At 45.4% G+C, this 26,582-nt stretch overlaps 1 protein-coding gene and 1 pseudogene across 1 annotated transcript in view; both read left to right on the top strand.

Annotated features, from left to right (window-relative positions):
* LOC126191168 (E3 ubiquitin-protein ligase MIB1-like) overlaps nucleotides 1–26,582 on the top strand; it is a 217,780-nt gene that overhangs the window by 73,151 nt on the left and 118,047 nt on the right. The window lies entirely within an intron of this gene.
* LOC126089527 (5S ribosomal RNA) lies at nucleotides 21,117–21,234 on the top strand (annotated as a pseudogene).

Raw genomic sequence — 26,582 nt, 5'->3', positions numbered from 1 at the left:
AGGAATTTCGGAAAACTGCGTTCAATAACTCCGTTTTAGCGGCACAGTCGTCGGTAACAGTACCATCGGCACTGCGCAGCGAAGGTATTGACTGCGTCTAGCCGCTTGTGTACTTTACATACGACCAGAATTTCTTCGGATTTTCTACCAAATTTCGAGACAATGTTTCGTTGTGGAACCTATTAAAGGCATCTCGCATTGAAGTCCGTGCCAAATTTCGCGCGTCTGTAAATTTTAGCCAATCTTCGGGATTTCGATTCTTCTGAACTTTGCATGCTTTTTCCGTTGCCTCTGCAACAGCGTTCGGACCTGTTTTGTGTACCATGGGGGATCAGTTCCATCTCTTACCAATTTATGAGGTATGAATCTCTCAATTGCTGTTGCTACTATATCTTTGAATTTGAGCCACATCTCGTCTACATTTGCATAGTTAGTACGGAAGGAATGGAGATTGTCTCTTAGGAAGGCTTCTAGTGACACTTTATCCGCTTTTTTAAATAAAATTATTTTGCGTTTGTTTCTGGTGGATTTGGAAGAAACGGTATTGAGCCTAGCTACAACGACCTTGTGATCACTAATCCCTGTATCAGTCATGATGCTGTCTATTAGATCTGGATTGTTTGTGGCTAAGAGGTCAAGTGTGTTTTCGCAACCATTTACAATTCGCGTGGGTTCGTGGACTAACTGCTCGAAATAATTTTCAGAGAAAGCATTTAGGACAATCTCGGAAGATGTTTTCTGCCTACCACCGGTTTTGAACAAGTATTTTTGCCAATATATCGAGGGAAGGTTGAATTCCGCACCAACTATAACCGTATGAGTGGGGTATTTATTTGTTACGAGACTCAAATGTTCTCTGAATTGTTCAGCAACTATATCATCGGAGTCTGGGGGTCGGTAGAAGGAGCCAATTATTAACTTAGTTCGGCTGTTAAGTAAAACCTCCACCCATGCCAATTCGCACTGAGTATCTACTTCGACTTCACTACAAGATAAACCACTACTGACAGACACAAACACTCCACCACCACTTCTGCCTAATCTGTCTTTCATGAACACCGTCTGAGACTTCGTAAAAATTTCTGCAGAACTTATTTCAGGCTTTAGCCAGCTTTCTGTACCTATAACGATTTCAGCTTCTGTGCTTTCTATTAGCGCTTGTAGCTCAGGGACTTTCCCAGCACAACTACAACAATTTACAACTACAGTTCCGACTGTTCCTTGATCCAAGCACGTCCTGTATTTGCCATGCACCCTTTGAGATTGCAGCCCACCCCGTACTTTCCCGAGGCCTTCTAACCTAAAAAACCACCCAGTCCACGCCACACAGCCTCCGCTACCCGTGTAGCCGCCAGCTGAGTGTCGTGAACTCCTGACCTATTCAGCGGAACCCGAAACCCCACCACCCTATGGCGCAAGTCAAGGAATCTACAGCCAACACGGTCGCAAAACTGTCTGAGCCTCTGATTCAGACCCTCCACCCCGCTCTGCACCAAAGGTCAGCAGTCGGTTCTGTCAACGATGCTGCAGATGGTGAGCTCTGCCTTCATCTCGTAAGCAAGACCGGCAGCCTTCACCAAATCAGATAGCCGCTGGAATCCAGAGAGAGCTTCCTCAGATCCAAAGCGACACACGTCATTAGTGCCGACATGTGCCACCACCTGCAGCTGGCTGCACCCTGTGCTCTTCATGGTATCCGGAAGGACCCTTTCCACATCAGGAATGACTCCACCCGGAATGCATACGGAGCCGCCATATCCCTAAGGGGCCCCATTACGCGCGTAACATTGGAGCTCCCAACTACCAATAAGCCCATCTTATATCCTCCTTTCAAGACACTCTCCATTCCGTTCAACTGCTTTTCCAAGTCCTTTGCTGTCTCTGACAGAATTACAATGTCATCGGCAAACCTCAAAGTTTTTATTTCTTCCCCATGGATTTTAATACCTACTCCGAATTTTTCTTTTGTTTCCTTCACTGCGTGCTCAATATAAAGATTGAAAAACATCGGGGAGAGGCTACAACCCTGTCTCAATTCCCTTCCCAAACACTGCTTCCCTTTCATGTCCCTCGACTCTTATAACTGCGATCTGGTTTCTGTACAAATTGTAAATAGCCTTTCGCTCCCTGTATTTTACCCTGCCACCTTCAGAATTTGAAAGAGAGTATTCCACTCAACATTGTCAAAAACTTTCTCTAAGTCTACAAATGCTAGTAACGTAGGTTTGTCTTTCCTTAATCTTTCTTCTAAGATAAGTCGTAGGGTCAGTATTGCCTCACGTGTTCCAGTATTTCTACGGAATCCAAACTGATCTTCCCCGAGGTCGGCTTCAACTAGTTTTTCCATTCGTCTGTAAAGAATTCCCGTTAGTATTTTGCAGCTGTGGCTTATTAAACTGATCGTTCGGTAATTTTCACATCTGTCAACACCTGCTTTCTGTGGGACTGGAATGCTATATTCATCTTTAAGTCTGAGGGTATTTCGCCTGTCTCATACATCTTGCTCACTAGATGGTAGAGTTTTGTCAGGACTGGCTCTCCCAAGGCCTTCAGTAGTTCTAATGGAATGTTTTCTACTCCCGGGGCCTTGTTTCGACTCAGGTCTAACAGTGCTCTGTCAGACTCTTCACGCAGTATCACATCTCCCATTTCATCTTCATCTACATCCTCTTCCATTTCCATAATATTGTCCTCAAGTACATCGCCCTTGTATAGGCCCTCTATATACTCCTTCCACCTTTCTGCTTTCCCTTCTTTGCTTAGAACTGGGTTTCCATCTGAGCTCTTGATATTCATGCAAGTGGTTCCCTTTTCTCCAAAGGTCTCTTTAATTTTCCTGTAGGCAGTATCTATCTTACTCCTAGTGAGATAAGCCTCTACATCCTTAGATTTGCCATCTTGCCATCCCTGCTTAGACATCATTTTGCACTTCCTGTCTATCTCTTTTTTGAGGCGTTTGTATTCCTTTTTGCCTGCTTCACTTACTGCATTTTTGTATTTTCTCCTTTGATCAGTGGTTCAAATGGCTCTGAGCACTATGCGACTTAACTTCTGAGGTCATCAGTCGCCTAGAACTTAGAACTAATTAAACCTAACTAACCTAAGGACATCACACACATCCATGCCCGAGGCAGGATTTGAGCCTGCGACCGTAGCGGTCGCTCGGCTCCAGACTGTAGCGCCCAGAACCGCACGGCCACTCCGACCGGCCTCCTTTCATCAATTAAATTCAGTATCTCTTCTGTTACCCAGGATTTCTACTAGCCCTCATCTTTTTACCTACTTGACCCTTTGCTGCCTTCACTATTTCATTCCTCAAAGCTACATATTCTTCTTCAACTGTATTTCTTTCCCCCATTCCTGTCAATTGTTCCCTTATGCTCTCCCTGAAACTCTGTACAACCTCTGGTTCTTTCAGTTTATCCAAGTCCCATCTCCTTAAATTCCCACCATTCTGCAGTTTCTTCAGTTTTAATCTACAGTTCATAACCAATACATTGTGGTCAGAGTCTACATCTGCCCCTGGAAATGTATTACAATTTAAAACCTGATTCCTAAATCTCTGTCTTACCATTATATAATCTATCTGAAACCTGTCAGTATCTCCAGGCTTCTTTCATGTATACAGCCTTCTTTCATGATTCTTGAACCAAGTGTTAGCTATGATTAAGTTGTGCTCTGTGCAAAATTCTACCAGGCGGCTTCCTCTTTCATTTCTTAGCTCCAATCCATATTCACCTACTACGTTTCTTTCTCTCTCCTTTCCTACTACCGAATTCCAGTCACCCATGACTATTAAATTTTCGTCTCCCTTCACAATCTGAATAATTTCTTTTATTTCATCATACATTTCTTCAATTTCTTTGTCATCTGCAGAGCTACTTGGCATATAACCTTGTACTACTGCAGTAGGCGTGGGCTTCGTGTCTATCTTGGCCACAATAATGCGTTCATTATGCTGTTTGTAGTAGCTTACCCGCACCCCTATTTTTTATTCATTATTAAACCTACTCCTTCATTACCCCTATTTGATTTTGTATTTATAATCCTGTATTCGCCTGACCAAAAGTCGTGTTCCTCCTGCCAGCGAACTTCACTAATTCCCACTATATCTAACTTTAACCTATCCATTTCCCTTTTTAAATTTTCTAACCTACCTGCCCGATTAAGGAATCTGACATTCCACGCTCCGCTCCGTAGGACGCCAGTATTCTTTCTCCTGATAACGACGTCCTCTTGAGTAGTCCCCGCCCGGAGATTCGAATGGGGGACTATTTTACCTCCGGAATATTTTACCCAAGAGGATGCCATCATCATTTAACCATACAGTAAAGCTGCATGCCCTCGGGAAAAATTACGGCTGTAGTTTCCCCTTGCTTTCAGCCGTTCGCAGTACCAGCACAGCAAGGCCGTTTTGGTTAGTGTTACAAGGCCTGATCCGTCAATTATCCAGACTGTTGCCGCTGCAATTACTGAAAAGGCTGCTGCCCCTCCTCAGGAACCACGCGTTTGTCTGGCCTATCAAAGATACCCCTCCGTTGTGGTTTCACCTACGGTACGGCTATCTGTATCGCTGAGGCACGCAAGCCTCCCCACCAACGGCAAGGTCCGTGGTTCACAGGGTTGGGGAAGTAAATGGCACATCGTTAATAAATATAGTTTAAGCAGAAGTCTATAGCTGAGGCAGAACATTCCAAATTTTTGGTGTGTGTATTAATGAGATTGAACTGCTGGAAGAAACGTTTTGAGTTCAGTTACTTATGCTGTTAGAGTTATTGCAGATTTTGGCGATAAACATAAATCTAAGTAAATTAGCTTACAACGCCTATTTCCATTCACTGCTTTCGTATGGCATAATATTTTGGGATAATTCATGATTAAGGAAAAAAGTATTCATTGCACAATATCGTGTAATCAGAATAATAGCTGGAGGCCAGCCAAAGATTATCATCTTGCAGACATTTGTTTAAGGAACTATGGATATTACGAGTAGCTATGCAATATATAAATATTCACTTGCGACATTTGTTATTAATAACCCATCCCAGTTCAAGAGCAATAGCAATGTGCAAAGCTTCAACACTAGGAGAAAGGCTGATCTTCACTACTTGGGGTTAAACCCAAGATTGACAGAGAAAGGAGTGAATTATGCTGCCACAAAAATCTTCGGTCACTTACCAAATACGTCCGCCCCGATAGTTGAGTGGTTAGCGCTGCGGGTTGTCACTCGAAGCGGCCCGGGTTCGATTCCCGGCTGGATCCGAGATTTTCTCCGCTCCGGGACTGGGTGTTGTGTTGTCCTAATCATCATCATTTCATCCTCATCGACGCGCAAGTCGCCGAAGTGGCGTCAAATCGAAAGACTTGCACCCGGCGAACGGTCTGCCCGACGGGAGGCCCTAGCCACACGGCATTTACATTTACCGACTATGATCACAGATTGGTTGTAGTCTACATTGCCTCTAATACACGACCAGTTGAAAGAAAAGACTTTATTGTTTGAGAAAGAATCGTGTTTAAGGGGGAAAATCTCCAAGGAAAGATTTTTGGTGGTCGCAGGATACAATATGTGTGTATCTGAAAGATTACAGTTACTTCTCATTAGGAAAAGTAAAAAAAATTCTGTTTTAAAAATGTGAAAATAATATCAGTCGAATATATGGTGAACAAAAAAAAACGCAAATGGTAATCGCTCTGTTCATCGATTGGATGATGATTATTAGTGTTTTAGGGCGCACAACAGCGAGGTTATCAGCGCCCGATCGATTGGAGTATCAATTTGGAATAAGCAATAACAACAATGTACTGTATATAGACTTCCAATGTACGGTATTTGCCTAAGAGAGCAAATTTAGCTTAAAATCGAATTCTGCACTATAACAATATTTTACGAGATCTAAAACGCAAAATTATTTTTTTCGTATGCAATGCTTAAAGCGACATTTTTTTAACACTAGTTCATGCGAAATTCATTCTTGACGTACAATTCCTCGAGGTTCTCTTCGCCCGAATATGAGGATCGTTTTAGCCCGGGAGGGTGGGCTCCTTCACCAAGAAGGAACTTTGCTACATTGCCAATAGAATGCGCAAATGCATGTAAGAGCTGTACTGAAATTCAAAAGCTCTCCTCCTCCAAAATTATTCAAATATTTGTGGGATTTCGTCGTTGGTCGCTTTTGCTGCGTGAATCCTCCACCATTTTGCAGGTGTGCAAATCGGTGCAGACAATTAGCTCTGCATGCTGGTTGGGTGAGTTACTTCTGACATTGGAAAATGCAAGCTCAAACTGCTCCAAACAATAACATATCTATTAAACTACGTCACGTTCAAACCAAGTAAATACACACATCAAAAAAGTTTTGCATCACGCCAGTTCCCAGAACTCCTAGACGTTGTCTGTGGACATTGTATCACAGACAGTCCCTTTGACTATTCAGAGATGTCACTAAACCCGCCCAAAGATGTAAGCAGCCATGGATGAGCAGCGCCTATTAGACGGAGGGGGCCCGCCAGCCGATCAGTTCCGGTCATTCCACCAGGAAGGAGGTACACGGCTCGTATTGTCTGTAGTTCAACCATGGCTAGACGGTCAATACCGCGGTTCGATCGCGTCCGCATTGTTACTTTGTGCCAAGAAGGGCTCTCAATGAGGGAAGTGTCCAGGCGTCTCGGTGTGAACCAAAGTGATGTTCGGACATGGGGGAGATACAGAGAGACAGAAACTGTCGATGACATGCCCCGCTCAGGCCGCCCAAGGGTTACTACTGCAGTGGATGACCGCTACCTAATGATTATGGCTCGGAGAAACCCTGACACCACGCCACCGTGTTGAATAATGCTTTTCGTGTAGCCATAGGACGTCGTGTTACGACTCAAATTGTGCGCAATAGGCTGCATGTTGCGCAACTTCACTCCCGATGTCCATGGCGAGGTCCATCTTTCCAACCACGACACCATGCAGCGCGTACAGATGGACTCAACAACATGTCAAATGGACCGCTCAGGATTGACATCACGTTCTTTTCACCGAGCCTTAGAAACACTGTCCAGCGAGTGCAACGAGGTGGAGGTTCACTGATGTTTTGGGGTGGCATTATGTGGGGCCGACGTACGCCGCTGGTGGTCATGGAAGGCGCCCGTAACGGCTGTACGGTACGTGAATGCCATACTCCGACCGATAGTGCAAGCATATTGGCGAGGCATTCGTCTTCATGGACGACGATTCGCGCCCCGATCATGCACATCTTGTGAATGACTTCCTTCAGGATTACGACATCGCTCGACTAGAGTGGCCAGCATGTTCTCCAGATATGAACCCTATCGACAATGCCTGGGATAGATTGAAAAAGGTTCTTTATGGACGACGTGACCCAACAACCACTCTGAGGCACCAACGCCGAATCGCCGTTGAGGAGGGGGACAATCTGGACCTACAGTGCCTCGATGAACTTGTGGATAGTATGCCACGACAAATATAGGCATGCATCCATGCAAGAGGACGTGCTACTGGGTATTAGAGACACCGGTGTCTACAGCAGTCGGGACCACCACCTCTGAAGGTCTCGCTATATGGTGGTACAACATGCAGTGTGTGATTTTCACCGGTGTCTACAGCAATCTGGACCACTACCACTGAAGGTCTCGCTGTATGGTGGTACAACATGCAATGTGTGATTTTCATGAGCAATAAAAAGGTCGGAAATGCTGTTTATGTTGATCTCTGTTCCCATTTTCTGTACAGGTTCCGGAACTCTCGGAACCGAGGTGATGCAAAACTTTTTTTTATTTGTGTAGCTGGTTTACTATGTTTGTAGAGTCGTTTAGTTTAAATATATGACAAAAAATGAAATATCTACAGCAGGCCGGAGTGGCCGAGCGGTTCTAGGCGCTACAGTCTGGAACCGCGCTACCGATACGATCGCATATTCGAATCCTGCCTGGGGCATGGATGTTTGTGATGTCCTTAGGTTAGTTAGGTTTAAGTAGTTCTAAGTTCTAGGGGACTGATGACCTGAGCTGTTAAGTCCCATAGTGCTCAGATCCATTTGAACCATTTTGAACCCTGCCTTACAACTAGTACAAGACGACTGACGAAATACTCGTGTTTAATCGTGCGGACAATATCTGTCTCTTCAGTACAGTAATTTTGTTTGCCGTGAAGGATGTGAATTGGGTGCTCCTCCAGAAGAAACACGAAAACGTCTCTTATTTGTTATATTTTTAGTTGTAAGTTGCTTTTCAGGACTTCTTATGCCATACATACTACGTGAAACATTTTCTGAACATTATATTTTTCCAAGCGTAGTTTCTTATTTCTATGTTGTATGTTCATGAAATAATTCTCTAATGAAATAATTATTAAAAATAAATGTAGTACCTTAGACGATCCTGGAGCTCATCCATACTTGACATTTTTAAAGTATTGTTAATTTGAGTGAATGGATCTCACAGATCCGGCGCCAACATCCGTGTTAGTTTAGGGACGCCAGCATCGGAGTGTTAAGGCCATAGCTGTGGCCTGACAGACTTATGGCCCAAATCTTCGTGCGGGATCGATTTCTGCAACTGATATCGCGCAAGTGTGCCAATAAGACACTTGCGGAACGGAGAACTACCCCTGATATGGAAACATCAGATCAGATGACACCAAGAGTGTTGAGAACACCTTATAGTTGCGAACCGCCGGGTCTGCTTTGTAAGCGGTGCAGATCCGTTCGCCCATAAAGCTATTCAGTGTCACACACTGGAGAGTGGCTGGTGGGGTATATCTGCAGATGTGGCGCATGCTGGGGAGAGGCATGACTGAATACCTGTGCTGCAGCTCAGATCTTACTAGTATGTTGGCACCTCACGTTTGATATACGTTTCCGTCACCAAACACGGTCTGAATGAAACTATCACTCCGGTAATAAATATCGACAGAGGGCGGAGGTCGCTTCCAGTGCGCACGACGAGCCGTCAGGCACAAGCACCTGATTTGATATTTGCGCTCCACCGCCTCCCTCGTCCGCAAGCTTTTGTTTAGCGCGCGCCGCTGTCGCTCGTGCAGAGAATGGAGCGCGCTGACGGGCGGCGGTGATGGATCGGTTCGCGGAAGGCTGGCGGGCGCGCTTTTTCCTGCGGCGCGCCCGCTCGTCAGGTGCCACTTCTGGCGGGCGCGGCTGTCCGATGTGGTCCAAGTGACGTCGCAATGCTGGAAACAGATTTATGCATTTGGAGTAACTGTAAACAAGTCGCGAGTGCTTCTTGCCTCAGTAGTGAGATCTCTGTAGAATAATTAAATCATATTTTAAAATTTGGCATATACTAAGTTTATCCACGACATTCTTGTTTATATACATTTAGTAGCTGACTAATCCGGCATTGCCCGCGTATTCATTTCGCCCACTTTCCATCGGAAACGACTGTGTTTGTAGTGTAACATAGAAAAAATTATTTTCATATTTTCTTGAAAACACCTTTGAAATTATGAAACAGTCGTGCAAAGGAATTCTTGGTTGGTTGATTTGGGGGGAGGAGACCAAACTGCGAGGTAATCGGTCTCATCGGATTAGGGAAGGATGGGGAAGGAAGTCGGCCGTGCCCTTTCAAAGGAACCATCCCGGAATTTGCCTGAAGCGATTTAGGGAAATCACGGAAAACCTAAATCAGGATGGCCGACGCGGGACTGAACCGTCGTCTTCCCGAATGCGAGTCCAGTGTGCTAACCACTGCGCCACCTCGCTCAGTAAAGAAATACTCATAATGTACAAATGTATAAGTAAAGTAACCGACAGTTTCCGTACGCTGGACGCCGCTGCCTCGGGTGTCTACAATGGAATTTTGTAAACGTCTCTATGGCAGCGCCTCTTCATAGCTCTGTAGACGGCTATTGTTGTCGCCTACAGTCGTTTCCGCTTCGCAGTTGAAAGGTATCAAAAGCGCTGCCACATGTCAGGGATTTCCTTCAGCTGACTGTAGTACTGTCTTACCAGGAAAGAATAAATGTACCAGAACTTCATACATGATGCGCATTTTTTCACGCATCTCAATGTTTTTGACGTCATATCTCTTGAACTATGTGTCGTACAGTGATATGTTTGAGTAGCTACATTTAGTGACATACACTATGTGATCAAATGTATCCGGACACCTGGCTGAAAATGACTCACAAACTCCTGGCGCCTTCCATCGGTAATGCTGGAATTCAATATGGTATTGGCCCACCCTTAGTCCTGATGACAGCTTCCAGTCTCGTAGGCATACGTTCAGTCAGGTGCTAGAGGATTTCTTGGGGAATGGCAGCCCATTCTTCACGGAGGGCTCCACTGAGGAGAGGTATCGATGTCGGTCGGTGAGGCCTGGCACGAAGTCGGCGTTCCAAACATCCCAAAGGTGTTCTATAGGATTCAGGTCGGGACTCTGTGCAGGCCAGTCCATTACAGGAATGTTATTGTGGTGTAACCACTCCGCCACAGGTCGTGCATTATGAACAGATGCTCAATCGTGTTGAAAGGTGCAGTCGCCATCCCCGAATTGCTCTTCAACAGTGGGGAGCAAGAAGGTGCTTAAAAAATCAATGTAGGCCTGTGTTGTGATAGTGCCGCGCAAAACAACAAAGGGTATAAGCCTCCTCCGTGAAAAGCACGATGACACCACAACACCACCGCCTCCGAATTTTACTGTTGGCACTACACACGCTGGCAGGTGACGTTCACCGGGCATTTGCCATACCCACACCCTGCCATCGAATGGCCACATTGTATACCGTGATTCGTCACTCCACAACGTTTTTCCACTGTTCAGTCATCCAATATTTACGTTCCTTACACCAAGCGAGGCGTCGTTTGGCATTTACCGGCGTAATGTGTGACTTACGAACAGCCGCTCGACCATGAAAACCAAGTCTTTTCACCTCCCGCCTAATTTTCATAGTATATGCAGTGGATCCTGATGCAGTCTGGAATTCCTGTGTGATGGTCTGGATAGATGTCTGCCTATTACACATTACGACCCTCTTTGACTGTCGGCGGTCTCTGTCAGTCAACAGACGAGGTCGGCCTGTACACTTTTGTGCTGTACGTGTCCCTTCACGTTTCCACTTCACTGTCACATCGGAAACAGTGGACCTAGGGATGTTTAGGAGTGTGGAAATCTCGCGTGCAGACGTATGACACAAGTGACACCTAATCACCTGACCACGTTCGAAGTCCGTGAGTTCCGCGGAGAGTCTCATTCTGCTCTCTCACAATGTCTACTGACTACTGAGGTCGCTGATATGGAGTACCTGGCAGTAGGTGGCAGCACAATTCGCCTAATATGAAAAACATATGTTTTTCGAGGTGTCCGGATACTTTTGATCACATAGTGTATGTGGATATTGTCTGCGAAATATGTTGCTTTACAGTTAATAGCAAAGAACTAATGAATTTAAACGTCACGCATGATGCTGCAGTTTTTCGCGTATGTGAATGTTTATGATGTCATATCTCCTGATCTGTGCGTCATACAGTGATATAATTTTGTAGGTACATTCAGCGTCATATGTGGATGCTGTTTTCAAAAAGTGTTACGAATAGAGTTAGTATCAAAGAAGTAATAAATTTGTACGTCATGCATGATGCGGTAGTTTTTCACGCATCCCATTGTTTACGACATCATATCTCCTGAACTGTGATAGGTAGTTGGTTCTTACCCGCACATCGATTGTTGGCTGACAGTAAGAGATATGTGTACAAAATGTGATTGAAATCGGTCATGTGGTTTAGGAGATGATGTGAAACATACACATATATGTACATCCCTTGTCTAATATCTATGGATGTGAGTGGTTGTGGGGACACTCAGTGTCGTTATCAAATATACCACCTACAAGAATGTTTACATTAAAATGAATTGCGTCTCTTCTAGGAGAGTGCATAGGGAACAGTCTGGCGGCTTCCAAGATCAGATCAGATATTTCTTTTGTTCCCTGGGCACATAGCGAGGAGATCGTCGATGATGTAGAACGTGTCGTGAAAGTAAAATATGTAATACACGTTTCCAGGTATATTAATGTTTATTCTACAGTGTTACTTCCTAAGTTAAATGCTCCTCCGTAATATGGAATAAGTAAAAAAGTCTGAAACATATTTTCGTTTGAGAGATAACAACAAACTAGGCACAAAATTTGATTATACATAGGCTGTTATAGCCATGCATCATCAAATCAAACAGAAAACCTACCCGGACAGCCGAGCACGTTAAAGCGTCGCCTCCGGGAGGGGAGGCTGCCGTGGGTCGAATCAGCCCAGCAGATAAACGATGACCGCTGGCGAGCTGGCCAGCCTGGATTTGGCTCTAGCGGTACCCACGTCCCGCCTCCGATACACGGTAAGCAGTCAGAAAACGTTCTCACACTTGAACGTAGGTTAACTACTTTCGGTGCAAACAGATGGGGTACACATATTTCGTCCGGGGGGGGGGGGGGGGTTGAAGTGGTGACGGGCATTCGGCCACCAGCTGCCCCACGAACACTGCCAAAACACACATAACGGTGCCCACCCCGTATAAGAAGCGGGGAAAGGCTAAAAAGGAAGAAGATAATAGTACAGAAAATCCTTTCACAACAATTATTTACACCGAACACTTTGCTGCACTGAAGATATGCAGAAGTCAGGTTTTACGTAACACTAACGTTACTTGATATTATTAATAATATGCGGGGCTGGTCATTGGCAGTGCGTGTTCCTGAGTAACGGAATCGTTTTCGAACAAAGTAGCTGATTTTAAATCTTGTCATCAAAGACATTGTTAAAATTCGCAGAACATACGTTCCAAGAAAATTCAAGGGGTATATCACTTCCTGTCACCAGTGCCTCACGAAAAGACCACCGCGGTAAAATCACAGGAATGCAATCTCATACGGTGGCTTACAGATGCTCTTCTTAAAATAGAAAGGGAGGGGGATAATAACGCTACGTCGAATGCCCTCTGTCACACATCGTCAGCTGATCTGCGAATATAGTCGTAGATGCAGACTACACTTGCGGAAGCTGTTACCATAGTCATCCAGTTATACATATTTAACGCCTCCTAACAGATGCCAGAAGAAGGCATCTCAACTAGTAGGACTTGGACCAATATCATAAAGCGGGACCGCAAAATGTCCCACCGCTCATTGCCAGAAATCTGGTATATACCGTGACTTCGCTACAGGCGTCATAGATTGATTTTCGACAGCTTGGCGCTTCTGGTGCAAATACACTATTGGCATATTCTACTGAACTGTGTCTCCCGTCCGTTCTTTGCAAGATAATACAACTTCAAACTTAACTTTAGTATTGCCATACTGCTACATCCAAATTCTTCATAGGATCCGCGTACGGTTCTACGGACGGCTATGTAGGTTGTTCGCCTTACATACCTCTGGGTAGCCAAAAAACAGTCGCCCTACAGATTCACTATTGTTCAGCCCATGTCTCAGAACCGGTGCAGCACATTCTTATTTAGATTACAGTCTGTGTTACACAAAACTATTGAAGAAAATGTCCTGTATGCCATAGCTTCCTAGGAACGGATGAGTATTGAAGTCTAACGTCTCGTCCAGAGCGCAGTGATTCGTCGGAGCACAAGCTCGGGTTACGAAACGATGGGGAATGAAATCGGCTGAGTCCTTTGCAGAGGAACCATCCTGGTAATTTCCTGGAGCGATTGAGGGAAGTCACGGTAAACCTAAACCTAAATCTGAATGGGTGGTCGGGGATTTGAACCGTCGTCGTCTCGAACACGAGTCCAGAGTCCAGAGTAGTTACCCTAAAAGTATTTCAATTTTATTAATATAGTCACTTGAAAGTACTGACATAGCACGGTAGTTTCAGTTTGCAGCACTACCTGTAAGTTAAGCGAACGATATTGGCATTCGTTGTGAAAAAGAAGTATACAGTGCACGAAATCACGAAACCTTGTAGGTACGTACATTTATATGTAAGTAAATACGTACGACAAAATTCTAGAAAATGACGTGTATTTTATTTGGTTTTGTAAAGTGTAGCCTGGCAGAAGAATGAAAAGCAGTTTTGAAAAAGACAAATAGGTAAACAACAAATATAGATTTAAGTATACTGGTATTTCAAAGTGAAAACTACAAATTGTGCACTAGTGTAGGAAAGCGGCATGTGCTATGACTCAGGCGACTGAGCAGCAACCCACCGCTGTCACTGAATACGTAACTGTACGTTCCATCCTCTATACACCTCTGGAAGCTTCCAGAGGGCTGCAGTTAGACTTCACTTGTACTATAAAAACGAGAGTTTACAATATTTCGGTAATCGCAATCTGGCAACCCCGGGAGAAAAAGCTTTTGTACGAGACGCTGTGTCTTCTCAGCACTTATTAATGTAACCAGTTTTTTTTTAATTAACAGAAATTTTGTCTGTTTATGGATCCGTATCAGTGTTCGTTCGGGTCTATATTTCGTTCTAAAGATGGAGACATCAGCGAATGTATCTCCAGTTAAATGTATATTTGTGAACAGAAGTAATAATTTCAAATATTTCATTCTCAGATTAGAGTACTTCACACATTTTTGGGACAAAGTAAGTGATTTTAGAGTTTTGTCTAACAAAATTAGATGTCGGTTGTTTCAGAAGCCACTTTTGGGAATTATATGTGAATGAATGCTTTGTAACTTAACTTGGTGAGCATCTCCATTCTACCTTAGCCTTCCATGATCAAAGGTCTTTTCACACGAATACTTTTGCCTATGATGCTTTTCCTGATGTCTAACATAGCAATAATTGTAGCTTGTTGTCGAAGGTGATTGTGAGGTATTCTGTTTAATGTACAGCATGTTCTTCATTTAAATCAGCTATATTTATTTGTCCTAGTAGGATCAGTATTGCTGCAACGTTCCCCCATTCCTAGTCGCCTTACTTAAGAATTAATGTGCTGTATACCGGAGAGCAATATATATAACTCATCTGATGCGATAATTAGATCATTAACGTCTGAACTGATACATAGTCCGTAAGGAGTTTTGTTACGACTGTATCTAAGAAATTTAGGTTCATTACTATATCTCCACGAATTATGCACAGCTTAAACTAATTACTTATAAGCGCGAAAGCAAGACCCGAGATAGTCACTTCTATTCGTGATAGAGAAGAGATGGATCAAGAAGCTCTTCTCCTCACACACACACACACACACACACACACACACACACACATACGGGAACATGGACACGCCTACAACCTAAACTTGTTCGCGCGTTAATTTTTGGTACAAATATATACGTCAAGTGTACACAAAAGCTTCCTTAGCGCAATAATTTCTCATACCGCCACCGACTCGTTCAACTACCAAAAAAACCGCCGATGAAAAATATTACCAGGTGGGCCTTGGGCGCAAATTGCACGATCAATCTGTGACAAATGGTACTTCGGATATCGCACAGTATATTTGAATTCGTATAATACTTCATTGACATATCTGTATATTCTCCCTCTCGCCACACCTTCTGCGCCGGATATACGTTCCTATGACGGGATCAGCGGCTAAGGAGAAGGTAGAGTTCACGGGACGCGTGTGGTGGGAACAGACGATAAATTCCGATCTCGGTGAGAGTCCTATGCAGGCGGCGGCGCGTGCGGCCGCGCGTCGTGGTGGGAGGCAAAGGGAGCACGTGCGCCCGCCCGAAATAGCGAGCGTAGCTGAGCAGGGCCGAGCTGAGCGTAGCGTAGCCCGCGGGGAAACCCGACACCGACCTCCGGGCCGCGCCCTGCCATCTGTAGGCGGCCGCGCGCACTAGCGCCGAGCCACGCAGCCCTGAAGAGGCCGCTGGCCACATCGATTCATTCAGCTTTCCGTCTTCCGCTGATGCTGCGAGCTGCCGGCAGGCGTGCGCACCGCACGTCACCACGGCGACGCGCGGACTGACTAGGGAGAGGGCACGGAGAAAACCTCTCTAATAATCTTTAATGCTTGAGCAGTAGTACACTATGCCTGAATGCAATGAAGTTGCATTCAGGCATTTACTCTCCAGGTCATAATCGGGGAAGGGAACAGCTCCTGTATGTAGTACTGAAAAAAAAATTAAACCATTAATGCTCGTTGATGGTAAACTGGGTATAACACACCGAAAACGGCGGACTGGCGCAGACTTCATTCTCAACACCCTTATAGTTTGAGTGTTGTGAAAATTATTTTGACTAAGTGAATCATCATTTATCGCTTCTCCAGTAACTTTTATGACATTGTCAGCAGGAACAGTTACTTAGCACCAAATTTACCACCACTCTTGAGAAAAAAGTAGTAGTTTTACTTAGCAAACTTCACTGTAGTGCAAATTATGCAACGCTGTTGTTATGTGCCGCTTGAATAACTTTACCAACTTACAGCTGAAGCTTATCACGAAATAAGGGCAATAAATTGACCTTATTCCTGGAAAGATTTCGGTTTTAAGTAAAGTCATCGCGTGGCACATATGAACCTTATTTACAAATGACAACACAACTTTCATCGGGCAACAAATTACACTCTGCGGTACCATATAAGAAAAGTAATTAGCCGCGCGGTCTGAGGCGCTTTGTCACTGTCCACGCGGCTCCCCCCGTCGGGGGTTCGAGTCCTCCCCCGGACATGGGTGTATGTGTTGTCGTTAGCGTAAGTTAGTTTAAGTTAAAGTACTGTGTAAGCTTAGGGACCTATGACCTCAACGGTTTGGTCCGATAAGACCTTTCCACAAATTTCCAAAAAAACTAACTAGTTTTTTTATATCTCTCATATTGTGTTACAGTAACACATAAACTACTTGCTGATCATTTCCGCTCTATCAACATAACATAGATTATTCACATATACCAAGGCGACCAGCGAACCCGATATCGAAACCTGTCCTACACCAGAAGTGATTCGTCACTTATCGCTAATTAATTCTTTATACGAAGAGCTGTTAATAACAGTTATTTCAATAAAGTTACAAGAAGTGTCATATCGTTCTCCATTCTTCGGCAGCAGCCACCACTTCCCATTAATAGTTAGCCATTTGATGAGAAATTAACACAGAAAGTGTCTTGGTTTATGCAGGAGCTTTGGTATTGTTCCGCTCATACAGCGGACAGCTGCCACCTGGTCCCTGGTATTTTACCCGTGTAAGTTAGTGGATGCTGAACGGAAGTCCTTTTATTGTTCGTCAATTTGTTTTTTCCTGTTCGGCGTCCCAGGTCGCAGCGGGTGACATACCGTCATGGACGCGTAACGTCGGCAGATCCGAATAATACAATTCGTTGGAACATTGTCTTCGATTTGCGTAACAAGGAAATTTAAAGCGGAAGCAAAATGCCAGACGTAAAAAGCACTGCGAATGTCGATTGACGACAGTCTGTCATGCGCGAAAAGGACACAAAGATTTCCTTTTTTGCTTCATTTAAAGAGCTACATTTCTCACTAGGCCCTCAACACTATTGTTCTGACAGTATTAGCTGACAGCAACGCCGATTTTATCGGCATTCCAGGCATGTGACTTCCGGCTGGAAATTTCCTATTTGTAGAAGTATTAATAGCTAATGTGGAACGGCGACTAATCTCTGGATATAGCGCGCAGTGACGGTACTGATGTCGCAGCTATGTTGACTCGGCACTGTGCGTGTGTGTGTGTGTGTGTGTGTGTGTGTGTGAGAGAGAGAGAGAGAGAGAGAGAGAGAGAGAGAGAGAGAGAGAGAGAGAACGCATCTGGCCGCTTTCCTGAACGGAAGTGAGCCGCACATCTTTGTCACGGGGCTGTTTCAGTGGTTTACTGATTTGTGACGGATGTGCCAGCGACGTTTGCTGCTTCACGTTACAGCGGCTCTTTAAATGGCAGCAGTTGCGGCGTAACAAATTTACGGCTTGCAGCGCACAGCACGCCAGCACTCTACTGTACACGCACACAAACAATTAATAATAGCCGAGTACGAGCGAGCACAAACTGCGGCACAACTCAACGCACACAATGCAGATCACCGCGCATCACTACACGTCGCACGTCGCTCATCGCTTAACTGTTTCACTGTCCGTCGCATCTACTGTGAAATGAGACGGGCGGTTTTGTGACCCTAGTAGGCTACTCTGATACAAAAGTTCCTGCCGAACGTTTAGGAGCACCAGAAAATGCTTGTTTGTCCTCATTGACACAGATGCAGACGTATGTTTTCCGTTAAGTACAGCTTGGCATTTGCGTTAATTGATGTAGTTTTGAGCCAGGAGAGAGGTCCTATCGACAAATGGAACAACTTTGACGTTGGCACGCCATTAGATCGTGTCACGAGATAAGATAGCACAGGCAGCCTTGCAGTTTTTGACGTCAGAAAGTCGCTTCTCTGTGGACATGAAGTTGTCTCGGGTAACTATTCACTTCACAGTAAATTGCTCCAGCCACTGCTGCGACGCTCTGGTGTGTCTAATTTGACGCACTTACTCACTGTTTTATATCGCCTGGGAAAAGACCCAGTTCACTACGACACGGTGGGTAACTGAAAAATTTTCAAGTAGCCGCCGTTACATGCGTTGGAGACTGATTCTGTAACCGATCATTGGGTTTGGTCATTCACAATACAGGTACAGTTACTGTCTTCAGTTAACTTCTTCCTAGTTACAACTGAACTGTTCTTGTAAAAAGCTAAGCAGTTTTGTGATAGCCGAAGTGGCTATTCTTCGAAAAAGGGAAACTGTCAACCAAACGGAAATCTTATAAAACCAGTCCCTCTTGAATAACATTTTTACTGTGCCATGTACATTTAGAAATCACAGCTTAATCAGCAGGGCTTCAGTTCCTACGCGAACACCTTCACTGTGACGTCAAGACGCAAGGAAAGCGCCTCTATATGTGAGAACGCTATTGAAAAGATAGTAGACCAGTTTTATAATTAAGTTTCCCACCAGCGCCACTTTGTTTTGGAGGACTCGTGTACGTGCGCCAGTGATCGCCGCGATAGCCCTCCTGAAGCTTCGGTGTAGTTTAATGACACGATTCGCAGACTGTAAATGATGACTACGTACTATACTGATGCGACTTGAAAACGAAGATAAATGTTGCTTTCACAGCCGGAGGTCGTCTAGCGCACTCGACGAGATACATTTTCGGCGATTTCCACGCGGCACTGTTTTCCACTTCGTAGTGGACTGTTTCACTGATGTGCGACGCAGCATATTCCGAGCGCAGGAGTCCAGCGACGGTATCCCACATTTCACTCGCGACAGTTTTCCGTTTTTGTCGCACGGAACTTGGTCCGGACGCCGGCGCCGTCCGTCCGCGCCGGAATCTCGCGGGAGGAGGAGGAAGCCGGCGCGGCAAGGGCCGGAGGCCACGCGGTCTGCCGCGGAAGACTGCCGCTCGTCCTGGAACACACAAAGCAGGCGCACATTTGTACTGTTACCACGGCGGCGGGTGCCCTCCGCAGCGTCGTACTGGTTCCACCGGCGCAGTCGCGATGTTGCTGCCCGCGATCGCTCCATACTTCTTTACATTCCATAAATTTCAAAAATCAATATGAGAAGTAAGGAAGTACGGAACTGGCGCCAGGCTGTCGTCGTCGCCGCCGCCGCCGCCGCCACCACTGTGCTCCCTCCGGGCCGTCCCGCAGCCTTCTGAGACTGGCGAGCGCGGCCGCCGCCGCCGGGCCCTGGGACGCTAAAAATGGACCCGGCGCCGGCCCCTTGGCCGCAAGCCACCGCCCGGTGTAAGCTTACCCCTCCAAATTTGTCATTTCCCAAAATACGCGTGGGGGCCGCATGCTAGGTAGCGCCGCTCCAGCAGCCGCCGCCGCCTCCGGGGGCGGAGGCCGTGGCTGTGGCCGCGCCGCTGCGGCCCGCGTGTTGCCGGCGCGACCGCGCTGCCGCCACTGCCGGCTCGGGCTCTCCTTCTTAATTGTTTTTAAAACTCGCTCTGCGGGCCAGCTTTCCCCGTCCCGTCGCATCCTCCCCCTCCCCCTCCCCCGCCGCGACCCCACCCAGACAGCGGAGCCTCACATATGGCCGCAACCGTACCCTCCCCGCCCCCGCCACCCTCCTATATTTAGTCGAACGGGCGACGACGCCGTCTTTTCGCCGCCGTGGGGGTGCAGACGACAGCGCAGCCACTGCTCTTTTCTACATCTACACAGCTGTCGCAAAACTGTTTGCTAACACAGATACGCGCGGTAGAAAACGGCATGAAAAACGTATGAACTGTCTGGAAGGAAGCTACGGAAAAATTTAGACACGTCATATGCGTACCGCGTTTGCACGGTTTTCCTCCCGCCGTTCCAGCGATATGCTTACATGTCACCACTAGTATCACCACAAACAGGAGTGTAAGCGGTGTCTTACCTCCACGGTAATTGCCTACTAATGCTAAGTCGTATAATAGGATCAGAAAAACGGTTCAAACGGCTCTGAGCACTACGGGACTTAACTTCTGAGGTCATCAGTCCCCTAGAACTTAGAACTACTTAAACCTAACTAACCTAAGGACATCACACACATCCATGCCCGAGGCAGGATTCGAACCTGCGACCGTAGCGGTCGCGCGGTTCCAGACTGTAACGCCTAGAACCGCTCGGCTACCGCGGCCGGCTAATAGGATCACCAGCACTGTTTGTTCGCTTATGATGCTGTTGTGTACAATAGAAAGTATCTTCATTGTACGATCGTAAGAAATTGCAGAAAGACTTGGTAAAAATTTCTTAAATATAGATCAAGCCTACAACAGAGAGAAAGAACTCGGAAGTATCGCAGCACAAGAGTAGTCGCGAACGTCTCGAGCATGTCACATCGTACAAGTATTCACAGGGGTAATACTAAAAACCGATCCGAAATGGGACGACCAAATGGCCTTAAAGCACATCGGTATTAGGGAAGGTGAGTGGCTCACTTAAATTTGTCGTTATTAATCTCGGAAACTGCAATGCATCTATAAAGTAAATTGCGTATAAGATGCTAGTGCGACCATTTATAGAGTGCTGTCGAAGTGGTTAGAGCCCATCTGATACGCACCAAATATCTGTTGTGACTAGACGAAACCACTTTCGTCCGATCACAACTGTGGGTCCTTTCATTGCCCTGGGAGAAGGCTCACCATACCAGAACACACTTTATTACATAAACTAATAGAAGATTAGTTAACTCTGATACAGTTCTTTGGCAACGGCCTTGCCGCAGTGGATACACCGGTTCCCGTCAGATCACCGAAGTTAAGCGCTGTCGGGCGTGGCCAGCACTTGGATGGGTGACCATGCGGGCCGCCATGCGCTATTGCCATTTTTCGGGGTGCACTCAGCCTCGTGATGCCAATTGAGGAGCTACTCGACCGAATAGTAGCGGCTCCGGTCAAATAAAACCATCATAACGACCGGGAGAGCGGTGTGCTGACCACATGCTCCTCCTATCGGGATGATAGGTGGTCGGATGGCCCCGGTGGGCCACATGTGGCCTGATGACGGAGTGCTTTTGATACAGGGTTGCTGCAGGATTGCTTGATAAGTTACAGCTGTTATTGGCTATTGAAGTCTCACCTGATGCACAGATTTACAAACTGTTCTCATGCGGTACAGTATTCCAGATTTAAATGAACAAGTCCATCAGAAACTTTAACTATCATGTTGGTACTATAGTATGATGTTGACTCCTTCAGATCTTGACCTATTGCATACTCAACATTTTATTGACCTCAACGTGAGTACGCCGCTGTTGCTTGGAGGGAGGCGTGGCCTTCTGGAGCGCCTACCATACATTTTTGCGGGTTGCAGCAAGCACTCACTGATGTCTGTGCTATGGATTCACGTTGCCAACGTTGATGTGGCACGCGATCTCTGTACAATACCACAGTATCCATGGAACGAATTCAGAGAAGCGCTGCTAGCATCATAATGGGTCGGTATAGCCCATACAAAACTGGAACAGAAATATTCGGGAAACTTAAATGCGAATACTTGGGAAGTAAGACGACATAGTTTTCCCTAAACCCAGGTGCGTAAATTTAGAGAACCTGTATTCGGGACAGACTATGAGACCATTATTTTGCCACCATCCTGTACCTCGTGTAGGGATCGTGAGAATAAGATAAGTGAGATTAGAGTCTGTACAGGGGCATATAGACCGTCATTTCTCCCTTCCGCAGTATCGACATCGAAGAGGGCAGAAGATCGATAATACGAGGTACCCTTACTCTACAGTGACTTGCGGGATATGCCGGATGTAACGGGTTTATTTTTATATATGTTAGCTTAATATGTACATACACCAGTTTGTTGATTGTTTTTTTTCTCTCTGTTGAATGGTCTTCCCACAAACTCATCACAAACTTTACGACATGACGATTTCTGCATGGATGCAACTGACCACTAAGTGCTCTACACTTCTCAGTACAGGCTAACAGTTTTGCATCCACGCATTCGCACTTCAGCACCTTTCCTGCTGCTCTTGCCGCGTGTACTTGAACGTACTAACCAAAATAAAAATATATTAGCTGCAATTCTTAGTCTACAAATGAAGTAAATACTGATGTAATATTATTCAGTACACTAACCTCAGTCACCAATAAAAATAAGACGACTTATACCCATTACACCCTGTATATGTAGATGTAGAAAGATACGGCAGTGTAATGCTCCCAGTAATGGTACACTGTATTAGTCATTCACCAGTTCGTAAGCCGTTTGGTTGACAGCCCGCGCTTCATCTCACATTCAGCCTGTTACGTTCAGCAGCAACTCTGAAACAAAAGTTGTAACTGTTTCCGTATTTTCGATTATCTTGAGCTCCACAGGTTATAGTTACTAATACTGAAATTTCCCCGCTTAACATTATTTATTTTCCGTTGTCGTATGACACAGTATCTTTCCAGTTTTTGGCGGCATTAGTAATCGCCTCGTTTATTATTAACAGCTAAACATTTGTTCGGAGTTCGATTTTCCTAAATATGGGCAGGTGTTCGGCGTTAAGTATTCCTTCACGTGAAGACGCAGCTTTTTCTCTTTCCGTAGCGTTTGCCATCGTTCAGTACTCACCTTGCGCCTCGAGAATCTTCTGCGAAGTCGGTTCAGAGTTAACAGACATAAAAAGTCTGGTGGTAACTCGGCGACAGTTCTTCCTTTAGTGGGACGATGGGGCACTGGCTCTCGGCTCTTTATTTTCAAAGTATTTTAGCTACTTAACGAAAAGCGTTGTTGCTGAAGAAGCTGTGATGCGAACGGAGTCTTGAGGACAGTGGTTGATTCCCCTACGAAAGCGACACTGGATCTGTGATTAGGTACTTCCTTTGTATCCTTGCGGAAATTATCCTCTTCTTGTTGGATAGAAGTTGACTGGAAGCATCCATTAACTATACGCGTAATTTTATTGGAAATTACGTGAATTTGCTTGTAGAAAAGCAGCACCGCAAAATATAGTGTAGTGTATAACCCAGTGTTACCACACTTGACGGACTAGTGTGTCACTCCTGTATACACTGACGCAGAAACTGCTCGCATTGATTTCTTTGGCAAATTTCTGGTGAGCTTTCACTCAGCGCACGTCACCAAAGCTGAAGTATGTTTTGACAATCCAGGCAGATTCTCATCTTAAAATTTCCATATATTTTCACAGTCTTTGAATATGGAATAGTAACATATTGTCGATGACATCTGCTTGTGGCCCTTTGGAAGATTTACAAATATGTTCGGAAGTTTCGACAGTTGTGTAATTCACGCCAGGTGCTGGAATGCACACCTGCCACCTTCTGTGCACGCAGCACAACGTGGGAACACAAAATTGCCTTGTTCGTCCGAAGACGTTTTGTATGTTTATGATAATACGAACGGCGGCAGCAGTTCTTGATACCTGGGTCTCTCTGATTGAATTATGGTTCCACACACGAGATGATGCTACAGTAGAAGAAGAAATCCGCACACGTGAAGCCATAAGACCTCAGTGGCGAAGCCGTCGATCCCCAACATCGCGATAATCGCGCACAAAAGCGCAAAAGTGGGGTGGTGTCATTGTATTGTAAATACATTTATCGTCTAATGTCATCGAGTACATCTTCCGGAAATTCTAATAAAAGACACCTTCGAGGAATAAGTAGAGTACCTATTTTTGCCAGCTGTGCCGTAGAATGAACTAGGGTGTTGACTTATGTAATTAACTACAGCGATCCTTTGTATTCCATAAGCTTTTACCTTCGTGTTATCTACCGTTCTAAGTAACTGAAACGAATAATTTTCAGTACTCATTGTACTCTGCAAGTCATCGTAAAGTGCACGGCTGAGGCATGATTTATATTCATATCTCTTTCTGTTCTATTTTCGGGAGAAACATGGACAGAAGAATTGCTTTATTTTCACTTTTCGTTCTACTCCCAGGAGTGGAGCAGGCTGTCTAATATCCAGCCCGTTGTAGAACTGCACGCTGGTAGTGGAGCAGAGAGTTCGCGTTGGGGAATAATTGGAGTGAAGGGCGGTGGAGAGGGGGGAGATTATCACTCCCGGCATATGCTTTACAACCAAGGGAAACCTCCTGAAAGCGAGTGATTGGATCTGTCCTTAACTTATTTCTTGCACAGTTTTGTGCCAAATAAAAATCATAATTTTGTATTGTTAGGATGACGTGGCACTTATAGATCCCGCCGCGGAAACCTTTTCTTGGGAGTTAGGTTTCCGCTGGATGTAGGCATCGATACTTCGAATATTTGCTGCCATTTCCGTTATACTCTCTCCTGTTGAACAAGCAACATCCGCTTCATATCAGCATACTTTGGCTCTTCAACGTAGTTATTTGGCATGATTGATTCTGGTAGGAACTAATTAATTTTGCCTTTGGATGCAATAATTCTTTCGTTTCACCAATTAGTCTATAATTCTTACGTTTCACCAATTAGTCTGTATTATATATCTTCATACCTAGAGAGAGTCGCCAGTTTTTGTGCAAGACTGATATTTTGTCTAATCCTGACAATACTGTACCACCACTTTTTTCTCGAACAACAGTTCCATGAGATAATTTCGTCATCTGCAATGCGTTGAGAGTGCAGTTGTCTCTATCCTCTAAGTGACTGATGTGCACTGTGTGATCAGCAGTATACGGCATTCCCTTACGTTATGCGATATTGATCACTAGATGTCAAAGTAGTTGGACCCGCCAGTATGAAAAGAGGCGGGGAGTATTGTGTTGTTAGTAGAGAAGCTGTAACAGCATAATGGATCGGCCAGGAGACCTCACCCACTACGAACGTTGACTGGGTTACTGGATGTCACCTGAGTAACAAGTCCATCGGGGACACTTCTAGCCTTCTAAAGCTGCCCGAGTCAGGTTTTGTTGATGTTATGGTGAAATGGAAACGCGAAGGACCAACGACCGCTAATCTAAGACTGTGCGGGTTTCGTGTACCAGTAGTCTAGCTAGCGCAGTGACTGTGCTTCGGGATTTAAAAAAAATGGGGCACAACGACCGAGCAGCTCCTCACAACGCACACTTTTCCTTCCTCAGTGCTGAGTGACGCTCGAGGAGCCGTAAAGAACGACGCCACGGGGGAGGAGTCCCGCTATACCCTGTGCCAATCCGATGGGAGAGTTTGAATTTGGTGAATGCGTGGAGAACGTTACGTGTGGTCATGCGTGGTGTCAGCATTGAAGCTGGTGTTGGGGTGTGGGAGTGTTTTCCGTGGTTAGGGCGTGGTCCAGTCATTGCGCTTAAGGAAGCCCTAAATGCAAAAGGATATGAATGCGCTTCACAGTTTTGTGTATTGCGTACGCTGTAGGAGCAGTTCGGAGATGATGATTGGTTGTATCAGTCTGGTAATGCAACCTGTCATACAGCATTATCTATGAGGCCGTGGTTTGCGGACAACAACATTCCTCAAATGGACTGGCCGGCCCATAGTTCCGACCTGAACCTTATTGAAAACCTTTGGAATGAGTTACAGCGTCAGCTTCGCTCCCGACCCCAGCTTTCAACACCACGACCTTTTCTCGTTTATGCTCTTGAGGAAGAACGGACCGCCATTCTTACACAGACTTTCAGACACCTCACTGGATGTGTCCCGAGCAGAGCTGAAGCCGTCATAGGGACGAAGGGTGGACCCACCCCATGTTAATCTCCACTAATAGGTGTCCGGGTACTTTTGATCACGTAGTGTACAAGGATTAGCCAAATAAAACCGGGCGGAAATTAAATGTTGACGAACATACCGCAATAGCGTGTACAACGCTCTGCTCATCCAGTGTGTGAGGATGATTTGAGTTCAACCAACTCTTCAGTTTGCTCCGCAGGCAAAATTCGGGGGAGAAGGTCTACATCTAAATCTACATGATTACTCTGCAATTCACATTTAAGTGCTTGGCAGAGGGTTCATCGAACCACAATCATACTATCTCTCTACCATTCCACTCCCGAAAAGCGCGCGGGAAAAACGAACACCTAAACCTTTCTGTTAGAGCTCTGATTTCTCTTATTTTATTATGATGATCATTCCTACCTATGTAGGTTGGGCTCAACAAAATAGTTTCGCATTCGGAAGAGAATGTTGGTGACTGAAATTTCGTAAATAGATCTCGCCGCGACGAAAAACGTCTTTGCTTTAATGACTTCCATCCCAACTCGCGTGTCATATCTGCCACACTCTCTCCCCTATT

The sequence above is a fragment of the Schistocerca cancellata genome, chromosome 6 (genome assembly GCF_023864275.1).
Source record: "Schistocerca cancellata isolate TAMUIC-IGC-003103 chromosome 6, iqSchCanc2.1, whole genome shotgun sequence".
Lineage (NCBI taxonomy): Eukaryota > Metazoa > Arthropoda > Insecta > Orthoptera > Acrididae > Schistocerca > Schistocerca cancellata.
The sequence above is the reverse complement of the archived record's forward strand: the minus strand, read 5'-3'. Positions and strand labels throughout refer to the sequence as shown.